This window comes from Anneissia japonica, unplaced genomic scaffold (genome assembly GCF_011630105.1).
Source record: "Anneissia japonica isolate Jap-2015-1 unplaced genomic scaffold, ASM1163010v1 scaffold287894_len555002_cov174, whole genome shotgun sequence".
NCBI classification, from domain to species: domain Eukaryota; kingdom Metazoa; phylum Echinodermata; class Crinoidea; order Comatulida; family Comatulidae; genus Anneissia; species Anneissia japonica.
The window spans coordinates 2,214-18,064 of record NW_022753119.1 but is presented as its reverse complement, the minus strand read 5'-3'; the positions used below and the strand labels follow the sequence as shown (position 1 = coordinate 18,064).

The 15,851-nt window shown below is 33.8% G+C and overlaps 1 long non-coding RNA gene across 1 annotated transcript; it reads left to right on the top strand.

Moving 5' to 3' along the window:
- The first annotated feature begins 1,425 nt into the window (after window positions 1–1,425).
- LOC117122696 lies at window positions 1,426–9,524 on the top strand. Its single transcript, XR_004447737.1, has 4 exons — window positions 1,426–1,619; window positions 7,760–7,914; window positions 8,624–8,690; window positions 9,120–9,524. It is a non-coding gene; the product is annotated as an uncharacterized LOC117122696 (long non-coding RNA).
- The last annotated feature ends 6,327 nt before the right edge of the window (window positions 9,525–15,851 follow it).

Genomic DNA, 15,851 nt, shown 5'->3' with positions numbered 1-15,851 from the left:
TTTTATAAACCCAATTTTCCATCCTTAAGATCCACTCTTATTATTTAGAGTTTACCAATGTTGTCACCCACCCACCCTTAAAATGTCTGTCACCCACCCTTAGTTTTCTACAGCTACAACCCTGGTATAGTACTCATGGCCGCTTAGAGCCGCCGCTGGCCCCCAGGGCATCTTGGCTGCCCGGGTCCATTAGGGTAGGGTAGATTAACACTTTTATATTGCACTCTGTGACAAAAGCACAAAACTTGGCAGAAACCTTCTTTTGGATCCAAATAACAATCTAAAAAGGGGTGCGCAAAAATCCAAACAACCCTTTTATATACATTATGTAAAATGTATGTGAAATTTGTCAAATTTGATATTAAATTAAAGCTCATGACATGGACCATGGAGGAATTAGTTTAAACTAAACTAATTCCTCCATGCATAGACATCGCCATAAAGATGATTACAATGCACTGTCTTTCTTTAGTAGTTGTCAGAAATCCGAACAATTCAATGACGTCATTTAGGCCACGCCCATTTTGTTGTATATACCATTTAAGTATGTAAAAATAAAGGGTTCATATAAGCATACCAAGTTTGGTATCAAATTATAGCTCTTAACGTCCAATGCAAACGTATTTAGTCATTTTTCTTCTGAGGCTATATATACAGGTAGGTCACTAAAGTCACAAGGAAGCCATCTGGAATGGTCAACTAGACTTACTCATTTGAATTTCTACACCTTACTCTTGTAATGTTTGTGATCATTCTTCAGTTTTTGAGGTATTAGGAAAGGGACGTTAGCACTTAAGATGACCCCCAACTTCATACCTGAATATAGATCGTCACAAAAATGTATTAATTTCTTCCTTGTAACTTAATTACACTTTCCAGTAGATTTCATTCAGATCATTTAATCCATTTTTTAAATATCATATCATATATCATTGATTTCACCAGTAAAAGCAACGCAAAGTTACTGTCACTGGCAGTCCAGGAAGCACATAAAATACAAAAATGAATAGGCCTAATACATTCTAGTATAAAAATTGATAAATAAACCATCTCTTAAAAGAAGAAAAAAAAAATTGAAATCTAAACGTTACTAAAGTAAGAACTTACAGTGCATATCCACCACCATATAGTTATCGGATCATCATCGTTAATCGTTAAATTGGTCCCGCATCCACACACCACAAAGACAAGTTAAACCAGTCACTCGTCGCAATAGCCGAAATATGCTGGAATGTCAACATTTTTTAAATCTGTTTATTCCACTAAACTAACCTTTACATATCTATATATCATGCTATGCTATTATTTTCTCCATTTTCAATGTTAAAACAACAATTGTTAATGATTTGATGATTGTTTCTTCAGGGAGGTAATAATTGTATACTGATCCCTGGTTTCTCTCTTTCAATAGGTTCATTAAAATAATTTTTAATCACGTTAAAGTCTGCGAGTGCCATTTCCGGTGCTATAATCATAATGGTCTTACCTCAGCCCCAACCATGTTGGGGCCGAGTTCTTATAGACCCCAAGTGGCGGATTCAAAGGCAACCGAGCAGCCCCCCCCCCCCAGTCCAAATTTTTGAAAGTTATTAAAGAATAATAGAGAAAAATAAACATAAGTAAGTTTTTTATTCTTTGTTTTGCGTACTTATTGTTTAAAGATTATCAGGGGATGGCGGAATAAAATTAAAAATACAATTTTGTTTTCTTATTTAGCAAATATTTTTTGCAAAAAACGTCCAGACGGAGGAGAAAATAAAAATAAAATTTTATTGGTGAATGTAATGATAATAATGTTATAATAATTTATATAATTAGGAAGAAAAATACATATCTTATATTTGGAGATTTCAAGACAGCGGCGGAGGGCGTAATAAAAATAAAGAAGAAATTTTATTTTTTTCTGAAATACTTCCACTTTTTCGTGGCGGCGGGTGCGCTAATTGGCCAAAAATGAAATTTTATTTTTATTCGAAATCATCAATATTTGCAGTCGGCGGGTTCGCTAAACAGGGTATAAAAAAGTCCCGCCTTATAATGAAATTTGAGTCTTATAGTAATTTTTCCGGTCATCTAGAAGTGCATAATCATATGTTTTCTTTCCTCAACCTCAACCATGGTTGGGCTGGCTGAGGTGGGTGGACCCGGGAGGGGTGGCACTAGCAGGGGTCCAGAGGTAATAGGACCCCCCCCCTCCCTTCTTGGGAACTATGGGCCCCGCTTAGACACCCTGTCCGGGAATTTTCAGCAGGTTTGTCGGGGAAAATGAAATCTCCAGCACGAGAGTACAATTTAAGCATACATAACTAAGCTGTACAATTTTAGGGGTTGAAAATTGTTTAGTGAGAGCAGTGCTACCAAATGTGTGAGGTGTTGTATACTATTAACTTGCATGGTTTTCTATTAAATTATCATTTTTAAGTAAAAAAACCAATAATTAACATTTTATTATTTTTTAATAACAAAATTCCTAGGTTTGGCTAGGTTGTCCCGGCAGGGACGGAGTGGACCCCCTGCCGGGGAGCTTGGACACCCCGTCGGGGAATTCCTGGCGCCGCCCCTGCCTAGGAATTTATTTTTGTAGAAGTCCCTCCCTAGACCCTATTGTGCTATTATTAATTATTGAATCGTTAATTCTGATAGGTACTTAAGAGACCAGTTCCCAGTTACCTATCAGTCTCTTATTTGAGTTAAATAAAATTATGTATTGTGAATTATGAAAGATCCCCCTCTATTTCGAATTTATGAACCCGCCTCGGCCCGCATATGTTGAAGTCCCTCCCTTCCCCCTCTTACAATTCCTGGATCCGCCACTATTTGCAAGTCGCGAATGTGCAAGCGGTTTACGTGCACTTCTAGATCTGTCTCTTATCCACATCTAGATGTGTAAAAGAGACAGGTTTATAACATAGCATTTATATTTATAGTAACAATTTAGTATTTTCAGTGTCCAATAATATTATAGGCTGTTTTCATAGTGCACTATAGACCTACATTATTTCGTTTGCCTTTACATTCAATTAATAATGTTTTATATTGTGCTTGTGTTTTCCACAATGTTTTCAATTAAATTGATTTAATTTTGTAGTCGAGTTTCCTTAACATATCAATGTTGCTATATTCATCGTTAGGCCTATCAAAAATAAAAACACTGAATAATGTTTGCTCTCAAACCAGTGGCAGATTCGGGGGATTGGCCCGGGCAATCCTCATAAATAAAAAACAAAATTGTATTCAAATTTTAAGTTTTAAAGTGGCATTCCGGCCGCCTAGGGACGTCATAATAAACATTTTTTCCTACCATGGTGGGGCTAAGGTAATATAGACCCTCCCTCCCCCCCTCCATTTCCTAGACTGGCACTGAAAAAATGTTTACTACTGTTCATATTCCATCTTCAAAATCTATTAAGAGCTCAAAATATCAAGGACGACTGAGCGTGGGGCTCCGTCTACTCGACCCCAGAAGGGCTATGTCCTTTGGGGCCCCATTGTGGTCCACTTTCCACAAATTAAAAAAAAAACCCCGCGTACAGGCCTGCTTATTCCTAATGTGTCCTTGTTTTTCTTTCACTTCATCATTGTCTTTTGTCATCCTTTCTTCATTTCTAGTTCACACATCGATATCGTCTGAATTCCTTTTCCCACCTTTTTTCCCTTTCATTCTCCTGTTTAAATGCACTTCTTTGTCTCTTGTTCTCTCTAACAGATCCTAAAAATCTAATAAAGCCACCCTGAATTTAATTTCATATAATAAATGGGTCAATCAATTGGATTGGATTTATTTGGTGAAAACACCAAGGATAGTCTAGAAAAAGACTTGCTTCCAGTAGGGTCTTTCTGTGGTGATTGGGCAGTACACCAGGAAACAATCCCGTACTCTTTTCCAAAGAGTGTACTGCGTTTTTTAACGTGCAATATGACCCATCAATGCACATGGGACCAACGACTTAAAACGTCTCATCCTGAAAGACGGTGTGAATTGTAACTTGTATTTCAGCCCTCCAGAAACACAAGGAGAGGCAGATTAGCCGACTGAGCTAAGCTCCTCTATCATTCCGGCTCAAATCAACCACCATGCCCATGTGACCCCTCCCCCTTTGATTTTCCTGACAAAAATTATAAAAATACCATCGTAAAAAAATAGTTTTTAACTCTGAAGGAATTGAGAAACTAAGTTTAAACTTTATACTTATAATATGATGACAATCTCTTATTCCCGTTCGTTTGGACAATAAAGAAATTTGTATGTTATATAATGATGATGTATCTGTGTACTGGTATAAATTTCATAATCAATATTAAGTGTCCACAGGGTCATCCGGTCGGTCAAAGTATGTATTTTTAGGGTCTCTGGTCCTGCAACCATGTTCGGGACCCCATCATATTAATACTTTCATTATTACATTGCAAACTTTTATATAGGCCTATATACTGTAGCAGTATAGGCCTATTCATCACATGTTTTATTTTAGCTTTCTTAAAGCAGGGGTGGGCATAAAAATCTGTCGGATGGCCAAAGTGAATTTTTGATTTAACACCGAGGGCCGCACCCAAATGTTTCCAGTGAGCTTCCAAAAACCTCCAAGCACTGCTTGTACATCACTTTATTCTCAGTTTTAATGTTACTATTTACATATGATTGGTGTCGGGCCGTAAAAAACAAGGTGTTTTCTAGACAATATTTTGATTGGCGGCCCGCAAACATAGGGTTTTTAATTCATTGTAGCGGGCCGCAAACAAATCGCTGACGGGCCACATGCGGCCCGCGTGCAGCACTTTGCCCATTTGTGCTTTAAAGAATAAGATACGGCCCTCCGAAAAATCGAAAATCTATTTTCGCACAATGCTTTGGTAGATATTAGGGGAATATAATATTCTAAAAAAATATGCTACCCAAATTTGAATGGTGTTTCTTGAAATAGGGGCCAGATTTCAGTCTATGTAGCAATATTCAACTTTTTATCTTTGTGAAAGTGGGTGTGGTACCGCAATTTCAAAAGGTCATAACTGAAATACCGCTTGGAAATTGAAGCTGAAATTTTGGATTCTTCCTTTTGAAATACCAAGGAATTTTTAATTTTTGGCTGATCGGAGCTGGAATTACGAAATAATAATAATGTTATATTTATATAGCGCATATTGCACATTGCTCCTATGCGCTTTACAGAGAAATAATATAGGCCAACTGAGAAAAAGCAAATAACAATAAAATAGTAACAATAAAATAAAATAAAAATAATCATAATAACAATAACAATGAGACTAAACTACTCCTATTCCTTAAACTAATTAATGGTTGGCCGTTGACTCCGAGCGGTTGAAATATATGATAACAATAATTATCTTATTATTAGGGCCTCTTTACGGCAGCTAGGTAGTTACGGACCACGCCCATACGTAATTCAGCACAATGACGCTGCAAGTTATGGGTTATTCTCCTACATTTACCCCATTAACATTACTATTAATAAGTTATTGCAATCAAAATGATTGTTTTCGATCCTCTTTTTATTTGATGGTAACGTTACATGATGGCGTGAATATCTAAGGCAATCGTAGCAATCAACTGAATGTAAGCGATTGTACAAATATAGATCTGAAAAAAAACAGTCTACATTTTTATCAATTCTTGACAAGTAGTTCTACAATTTACAGTGATGAATTCAGGAATGAAAAACATGGGGCCCCCAGGGGGAATTTCACAGATAGAATCTACACCATCTCAGCCCACCATGGATGGGACTGAGACAAGAATATTTTTGAATATGGCACTTGTAGATGGCAGGAAATGGCACTCTCGGACATAAATTTAGTTAAAATTTTTCCCTTTTGTCCATTTTACTTATAATTTTGAAAAAATTAGGGCCCCTGGCCGGCTTTACCCCCTCCCTACACCTCTTGAATCCGCCACTGATTTTATCACCACCAGTCAAACTCTAATCTTGAATATCTACTCATTTACTTTCTTGCCCCTTCGTATTGGTCTTGATTTTTCTCTTCTGATAGCCTAAGTGTAATTAAGATATTTGTTAGAATTTTTTTTGATGATCCGAAATATTTGAAATAAATATGTTACTTGCCTTTTATTCTCGAGCTTTCGCTGGTTTTTGACAGCTTAATCATGAGCGAGTCTATGCACCTTTGAAACAATTTCGCGAAATCTCGCTGTCGGTGTAGCGCCGCCTATTGACCATTCGGGTTTTTACCTGAATGGGATTGTTGGGGGGGGGGGTAGTATGTTGTTATAGATTTCACGAAAATTTAATTTTGATTCATTTTTTTTGGTTATATTTCTTAGTTTCTTTTGATTTTTGGTTTCTGTAAATTTTTGTATTGGCCTAGCAGGATAACAACTGTTAGTTGTGTCATCTATGTTTTAAATAAAGCTTATTATTATGTGATATTCAGCTTCTCATATTTGCCTTATCATCGCTATATTGTGTCTGAATATATGGGTGCATGCAAGCATGGGTTAGAATATTCTTGTAATAGCAGATTTCCATTCTCTGTCAGCAATCGTTAAATTAATAATCTCCTATTTAGCCCCAGTCTTTTTTTGCAACAAATATTTAAAATAAAGACAATTGGAAACCATTTTTGAAAGTCCTAAAGTGCTGTCCAGACATACAATAGTTACCGAATATACTCGCGTATAATATAGGCTTAAACTAACAAAAACTTATATGCGGGACATACAAATGTTAGATTTGATTTTGTTTGTTCCCTGAAAATGATAACAAAATAATACACTATAACTTGCTCATTTTGCAGTAATATAACAATTATTAACTTGACAATGTGTACCCTGATTTTTATAACACACAAATAATAAAAATAATAAAAAACTTCCAGTGGTTGAAGTCTTTCTATCATTTCCGCTGTAAAGATTTTTTTTATAGATCAACTAATTTCTGTAAGTACCAAAATTGATTTTACATTTTGGTATTTTTCATGTGACAATACATCTTTAAATATCACCACTTAACATTTTCTTTAGTTTAACATGTTTTTTTAAAATTTTGTTTCCTTTTTTTTTTCTACCTTGTTTAGCAAATCCACAGTACACTCTTAGGGTACTCTAAGAGTAGGGGATTGTCTCCTAGTGTACTGCCCAAGCACCAGCAAAAGGACCCCACTAGAATTGAATTTAAATAATTGTCATTTTACTGTTTTTCTTGTATTGTGGGCCTATGTGTTTATACTATACTGTGCTTTAGTGTACCGGTATGAATGTACTGTGTTGTTTATATGTTTTTATTGTGAACGCACCACTCGATAGTGTGTGCCACTGATATAAAAGTGTAAGATTCAATAAAGTTAATATTATTATTATTATTATTATTATTATAATTATTATTATTATTATTATTATTATTATTATTATTATTGTATCAAGTCTTTTTCTAGACTTCCGTGGGCTATCCTTATTGTCATTAAATAAATGCAATTCAATCCGAATAAAAATAAAATTTTAGAAAAAAAAAGTTTTCCATTTTATTATGCCCATCGCTGCCTTGAAATCCGCAAAATTAATATACGTATTTTTCTTCACAATTATATAAATTTAAAGCATTTAAACCATCCCATTTAAACTACAGTGTTTACATTCACCAACACAAATTTATTTTTGTTTTCTCCTCCATCTGGATTTTTTTGGGAAACAAGTCACTAGAATCTTCTGAATGATATCATTACTTCATTCCTTAAAATTAAAAAAATTATCATTGTCTCTCTACCTGCTCTTTCTTTTTTTTTTCAGACGCAGCAACAGAACATGATCCATGCTACAAGACATGAAAAGTATATAGAGGTTTTGTGAACATTTTCCTGAATAGTGTGATAGCATAATCCTGCAGCATACAGTCAAATTGTAACGTGTCAAAGTATATGGAATCATCTGGCTGTTTGACAAGGGTGCATATTGATGGGGCAATACAATACTCAAAGTATTGTAATGCACGCCATCGTGTTGGAATTCAATATTTCAACATTATGTCATTCATCATTCCTCATGTCGAAATGTCAAAATATTGAATCCCAACACCGATGGCATGTATTTCAATACTTGGAGTATGTATTATACATATATCTGAGATTAATCAGTGGACATTTCGGTAATACTGTACAATAAATGTTTGTGGGAATTATATTTGATGGTGTTTGGAAAAAAAAGTAAAACAATTGAAAAGCATCAGAGTAGGCCTACCTGCTGCTACTTAGAAATTGGACTCTCGCAAGTTTTCTTTATCATGTACTGATTATCTAGTACGTATTGGTGTTAAAATTTAAAAAAATATATAGCATTGCAGTACTTGCTATTTGGAAATCTGATTTAACACTAGAAACTAAGTGCAAGCTCAGTTGTTCAATTCCTACCCAAATGACTTTATTTGCAATTATTATGGAACATATTGAGCATTATGATGCCAAATAAACACAAAAAATACCATTGAACGGCTTTACAGTACATATTAGTACATGAAAATCGGATTTACACACCAGATAACTAGCCTGGTGTCTTATCCACCAGAACACTGACCTTGCGCTTAACCAAATCAGTATTTGTGAAAGTTACTGAGCATACAAAAACAATATCTGTATTTTTTTTTTTTTTTTTTTGCAGACGATAGACAAATCTCTCTTCAAGATAACAAGTAATTTTTGATGTACATCAAAGATTTAATAATACTGTAAGTATTAAGTGAAATATAAGGCCCGTAGCCAGGGGATTTTTTAATGGTTCTGGAGAACACTCTTTTCTGGCAAACTCCTCCACCTTCCTCAAATTTCCCAAACATGTACTACAAACAAACTAATGCACTGCAGACCCGCCCACTGGGACTCGGATTTTTTCAAGCATCTGCTTTTATAATTTTATATATTTAGACCCATAAAGCACAGAAATCCTCTGGCTTTGTGGGGGTTTTGCCGACCCCACCTGGGCTTCGAGCCTGGACTCCACGCCAAGAGAACCCTCCTTCGAAGAACCTGGCTACGGGCCTGAACATGCTGAAGCTTATGAAATTATATTAGCTTTATTATTACTTTCAATTTTTATTTTAATTCTGTTTGTGTCTAATTTAAAAAAAAGATTATATATTTTTTTTCTTTTTTGGTAGATGTGGCAACAGAGGTGCAGGATAGGAAATGTACGGCTGCAGAGCAAGACAAGGAAGAGAAACCTACTATAATTAATTTTGTTTCATATAGGCAATTTAACTTTTAGTTAATTAAATTTGTGATGCCTAATAGAATACAGCGATCCTGGTAAAAGCGAACATACAGCAGTTGTACAGTATTACTTATGAAATTATTGCAGCATCAAGGCAACAATTGCTTCATTCTGAAAAAAAACTGAGTATATTGTACAGAAGATATGAACTGGCTAATTACAATATGACTAGAGAACCAGAAACCTACTATAATTTATTATTATCTATTATATAAGCCTATATAATGAATTGGTGATGCCTAATAATTTACACATGTGATTTTGGTTATGGAAATAAAAAATATAAGTAGTGTGTTGTGTGTTTGCTGTTGAAGTTTGAAGACTGTTGGATCAGGTAAGTTATTGCAGCATCAAGACAATTGCTTCATTCTGAAAACTGATTATATTGTACAGAAGATATGAACTGGCTAATTACAATCAGACAAGAGGACCAGAAAGCTAATATAATTAATATTTCATATAATTTTCATTATGCAATTTTGGTCATTAAGATAATACATATAACCAGTGTTCTGATGTTTCTTTGCTGTTCAAGTTGTGAAGGCCAGTGGATGCAGGTAAGATGAAAAAAGCGCCCTCCAATAGAAAAAGGCTATATTTTTCCCATGTTCCTCAATTTCTATTAAAAGCGGTGCTGAACGGTGCCCTCCAATAGAAAGCCAAAATTTCCAGGGTCTCTAAAATTACTAGTCAGACTCAGGAGGGAAAACATTTTTTTCATGTTATAAAACTCAATTTTTGTAAGATTTTTTTTTGACTAAAAACTGGGCGAAGGGTGTAAAAATTGTACAAATCAAAAAATGTTTTCCCTCCGGAGTCTAACTTTCATAAAGGGGGCCCACTGTGGTGCTGAAAACTGCCCTTTATAGCCATTTTATTTCAACGTTTTTAAGTGATCTCTTAGTTGCCATTAATTCTATTAATAGGGTGGTAGAGTGTGCCCTCTAATGGCCATTTTTTTTGCAATTGTGAAAAAATTGGATGTTGGAGGGTGCTGCTTTGCCATTGACAATTAAGAGATCCTAAAAAACTTTGGAATAAAAAGGCTATTTAGGGCGGTTTTCTTCACTATTTTTATCAGAACCGGACAGATTATTGTGGCCAAATAACTTAGTCATATTTTGGGCCTTTTTCTATTCGAGGGCGCTTTTTTTTTTTTAACCATCCTGCTCATTCAATACTCGAGAAGAAAAAAACCAATACTATGCTGAATACAATTAATATTTATTTATTCAATATTATTACAATAAATTATTCAATACTAAGCTGAATACAATTATTTATTCAATATAATAAATTTTTCAATACTAGGCTGAATACAATATTTATTCAATGTACAAATACTAACTACAATGAATATTTATTTCAAATATATATCCAGAATTTAAAGCTTCAACTACCAGATCACCAGTTGCCATAACCTAAAAGAATAAGTCATTGAACAAACAGTAAGAAATAAAAATGCAAAGTAATATGACAATATCCAATAAAAAGGAAAAATTTTAAAGTCAATTTTTAAAAATCAAACATTTATGCAAAGTAATACAATAATATAAAGTCTGATGGAAAGAGAAAATAAGTTATAAAGTCCAATGGAAAGGGAAAATTTTTAAAGTTATTATTCATAATTTAAACAAGACATTTATGATTTCAAGCCACAACAAAAAATTAACAATTAGACAAACTGAAGCATTAAAATAATATAATTAGTTTACATAACCTTTTTGTCAAATTTGGAGAGAAATTAGGCCAAAATTAATTTCAATCATATGTTACTAAGTGACCTGGGGTGATCATTCAATTTGGAATTATTATTATAAGCATAAGTCTCCAGGGAATTTAAATAATTTCAGAAATAAATATAAAATCTGTGGTACTTTTGGGTAAAGGTTCTCACAAGCAAGTCAATTTTTAAAAAGCAAACATTTATGCAAAGTAATACAATAATATATAAAGTCCAATGGAAAGGGAAAATATTTAAAGTTATTCATAATTTAAATAAGACATGATTTCAAGCCACAACAAAAAATTAACAATTAGACAAACTGAAGCATTAAAATAATATAATTAGTTTACATAACCTTTTTGTCAAATTTGGAGAGAAATTAGGCCAAAATTAATTTCAATCATAATATGTTACTAAGTGACCTGGGGTGATCATTCAATTTGGAATTATTATTATAAGTCTCCAGGGAATTTAAATAATTTCAGAAATGAATACCAAATTTAAAATCTGTGGTACTTTTGGGTAAAGGTTCTCACAAGCACTTATTTATCCAACAAAGCAATTTAAAAAGGACATGAAATTCATAATAAGAACATTCACAAAGTTTTTTTTCTAGCACACTCACCATTCAGTAGTGGCAGCAAGATTAGTCATTCAGCCAGCAGGGTAGGTTCACTTGTTGCACAGGAGGTGCCATGTCCAAGTTTCTTCAGAATTTCTACAATATTGAATAAATTGCATTCATTAAATTTAGGATAAGGAAATACAAATGCATCATAAATATCCAAATGTTCAATTATTCATTCATTTAATATTATAATTTAATTTTTAGTTTCATGACATATTAATCATAACATAATTTAATATTAAGGTCAACTCAGACAGCGTCAGCCGACGCAGTCTGACTCGATTTATCGATGGGAACAGTCTTAAGCCGTTGTGAGAAATATTAAACATGTTTAATATTCCACGACGCAACTGCCCTGATACAAATCATTGCATCGGGCTTCTTTGTTTGACGCTGTCTGAGTTAGCCTTTACATGCAGAATGATACTTAGCATATATTTTATATTCATATAATTTACTTAATATTAGTTACTATGCTTAAGTTATAAAAATCAGAATCGCTTTCAATAAGTTTCAAAAATTATATTTCGTTAATGTCAAAACTACTGTACCAATGAGAATATGTCATGTTTTATATTTATATGTCCGATGAAGAATCTAAAATCGAGGTAAGGCAGTCCTTACTTTATTGTAAGATTAAATGTAGCAAATTCATCCATGTTTATTTTTTGCAGACAGACACACACACACAAATCAAATTTAAGAAGGCACATTTTCCATTTTTTGATGTTTAGACAATTACTCAATTCAGAATACTAGAAATTCAGAATACTAGAAATATCATTATATTATAAATATTTCTCGCATCAAAATCAAATGTTTCGTTTACTAAGGTGGTGGAACAAGTCTTTTCGGATAAGGACAATAAACCGTAGGCCCAGTGTACACAAATGCTCATGTGCACTTTAAAGAACCCAGTACATTTTTCGAGATGAGTAGGGGGTTACCCCGGTGTACTGGTTCACTCGGCCCATCGTGGACAGATGAAAGTGCGCCAGTTTACTGGCTGCGGTGGACATTAAGTGACCCTCAGTGAAGGAGAAAGTTATTGAAAAGTGCAACATCTAGTCCTGAGCGCATAGAGACCTCGTTTATCTGCGCTATATAAATCCATCTATTTTTATTATTAAGGACTGGGGGGGGTAACTGACCACTGCAACAAATTGGTTTTGTAACAAGTCCTGCATTCCATGCACCCATGAAAACCAAGATTACAAGTCTTGAAATGCTTTGATCCAGTGTTCAGCCAAAACAGAGTATCACTAATTGCCACCAAGTTGTGATTTTGAAAAGGTATTCGAGATGAAGTTGTGAATATCATATTTTGTGAGCAATATTTAGGTATGTGACTATCGGCCATTAAGCGCAATATTATGGCACCGCTTTTACTTTCTGGCAGCAACTCGACTGTCTGCACAGCCCTCTATTGTTTTGGCTGCAGAGGTCGTATTTATTTTTTCTCTATGTCCCGAAAAAATTGATGACGAAGTTCACATTTTCCTCTCTCACCTTGTCATCAAATCAATTTTTTCTGACTTTGCGAAATGAGAGAATTTATTGCTGAAAGCTTTGTTTGTCAAAAACATGCAATTATTTCAGAGATAAGTTTATATTTTTCTGAAACCGGGCTATTCCACAGTAACTGACGTTACATTTCATCCTATATTCACATTTTTACTCTAACAAAAATATGAGAGACCAAATTATATTTTTAATGCTACATGGTAGTAATAATGGAGTGGAATACAGGAATATCAATTTAAACTTTTTACCATTTGTGATACAGATTTAGCAGAGGATATGAATTAAGTAACAAAAACTAGGAATTAAAACAAATTTTGATATCTCATGTCCGAGATACAAACAAAATTTGAGTTGTATGCTATGAAATACTGCATTAGTATACTAGAATTAGACGGTTAATGATTACAAATTTATTACATTTTTTGTGAGATATTAACATTATATAATGGCCGGTTGGTAACTGACGTTACGCTTATTGTTAATGTTGAATTATGTAGAAACGCAATTTGGATGTTTTTGGGAGATAATTATAATGTAAATTTATGAATTCTATGCTTAAATAAGGTATTCATTCAAATAAACATTTATTTCTTCATAACCAAAAGTACAATATAAACAATTTTAAGGATGAGAATAAAAAATAGTTGAAGAGAGCATAGCCAAAAAAGCAAGTGCTTATGTGAGGCAAGCCCGAAAACAAGTAAAAATTCAATAAGTTAAAATAATACGAATAAATAATTAAGCTCTAAACAATAACAGGACACAGAAGACGGGTTTACAAGCAGAAAAGGACAAAAAAGAGACAAAAACGACAAAACTGATTGTCTACAGAGGATGAAAATTTATTTGGGTTTTAATTTTTTATAACTAGAAATTAAGTGATTCTTAAGATTTAAGGAAAAGCTTTTCTTCGATTCACAGTTTTTTATGTGGTCATTTAGATTGTACCATAGTTTGGGTCCACTAAATCTAATATTATGCAGAAAAGAAGTCTTTTTATGCTGGGGAATATGCAAACCAAGTGCAGATCTAGTACGGTAGGAGTGGTAATATGAGTTTCGGTGGAATAAGCTACAGAATTGAGGGGGGTATATGGATTTAGTTGAAGAATAAAGAAAACTGCATTGTTGAAGTACATTTATGTCTTTAAGTTTGAGTAAGTTGAGGGACGTAAATAACAGGTCAGTGTGAGCTGGTGGTGAAGCGCCTGCTATTATGCGTACTGCTTTTTTTTGTTTAATTAAAAGACTGGTAAGATTTGATTGATGAAGTATTGCACCAAACTATATTGCAATAACTCAAGTAGGGAAGGACAAGGCTACAGTACAGAGTGCGGAGGATATTAAGTGGGATATAAGAAGAAAGTCTAAAATGATACCAATGTTCTTGGAAATCTTAATTTCAAGTTCTTTGATGTGTTTTTTCCATGTTAATCCAGAATCAATATTAATACCCAGGAATTTTGTGTTTTCTACATGAGGGATTAAGTGCTCGTTAATTTTAATCTGTCTATTTTCAAAAGGAATATGTTTATTAGTGTTTCGAAAAATAATTGCAGAGCATTTTTTAATTTTTATAGCGAGTTTGTTAGCAGAAAAAAAAAAAAAAATTAGTAAGTTTTGATTAATGACATCAGCAAGTGTCTGAATATCTTTATTAGTATAGAGAGCAGTAGTGTCGTCTGCATAAAGAAAAAATGAAAGTTGATTGGAGGACGTATTTATATCATTAATGTATAGGGAAAACAAAAGAGGACCAACTAAAGACACTTGGGGGACTCCATGTGACATCGAAAGAAACTGAGAGAAAGTGTTATTATATTTAGTACATTGGAGTCTGTTTGAAAGGTAACTTTTAAAAAGCTTGTTTGTGATTCCCCAAATACCATAATTGTGAAGTTTGGACAGGAGAATTGAATTGTCAATAGTATCAAAAGCCTTTGAGAGATCAATGAAAGTACCAATGGCAAATTCATTGCTCTCGAAAGCATCCACAATGTTTATTTGTCAGTTACAGAATTCTAATTTTTGAAAACGTAGTTCAAATTTTCCAAAATGTAGTTCTAATTTCTTTAAAATGTAATTCAAATTCAAAATGTAGGTCTAACTTGATCAAACGCCCTCTCCAAATTCTATTCCAAAACGTAAATCAAAACCCAGCCTGGTTTGAAATGCATTTTACAACAACACTAGAACATGGACTTTTGCTGCTTATGGCACAGACACACAAAATGTAAATCAAAACTAGTCAGCCAAGCGTGACGTGGACCTGTTCCATTAATGATGGGGGAATCATTTTTCGCTGCAGTCCAATGCCGTGAACAACGCTTCCCAGTGCGTCTGCTAATTTTTAATGGTCAGGGTACCTCGATCACGAGCCCTATGCTAGACATTATAGGCAATGTTGGTTGGGATTTGCAACAAGGTCTTGGACTAGGCCTCTATACTATAGTAGAAGGCCTGGTCCTAGTCTAGGCCTATAATATGCGGTAGTAAAATTCTGTATAAATACCGTAGTCATATGATTACAGGTTTATTGTACCAAGATCGATATTAACGATCGCATTTATTTTTCATTGAAAATAAAAAGAAAACTTTAAATAATTTAACTTAAGGATTTTAAAATATTCCAAACCTGTACGCTTAAAAAAAAAAAATAAATAAAGTTAACTTAAAACACAAAAAACACGATAGGATATAAAGTTTGAGAGAATAATTGGTATACTGTACTGTATTTCTGAA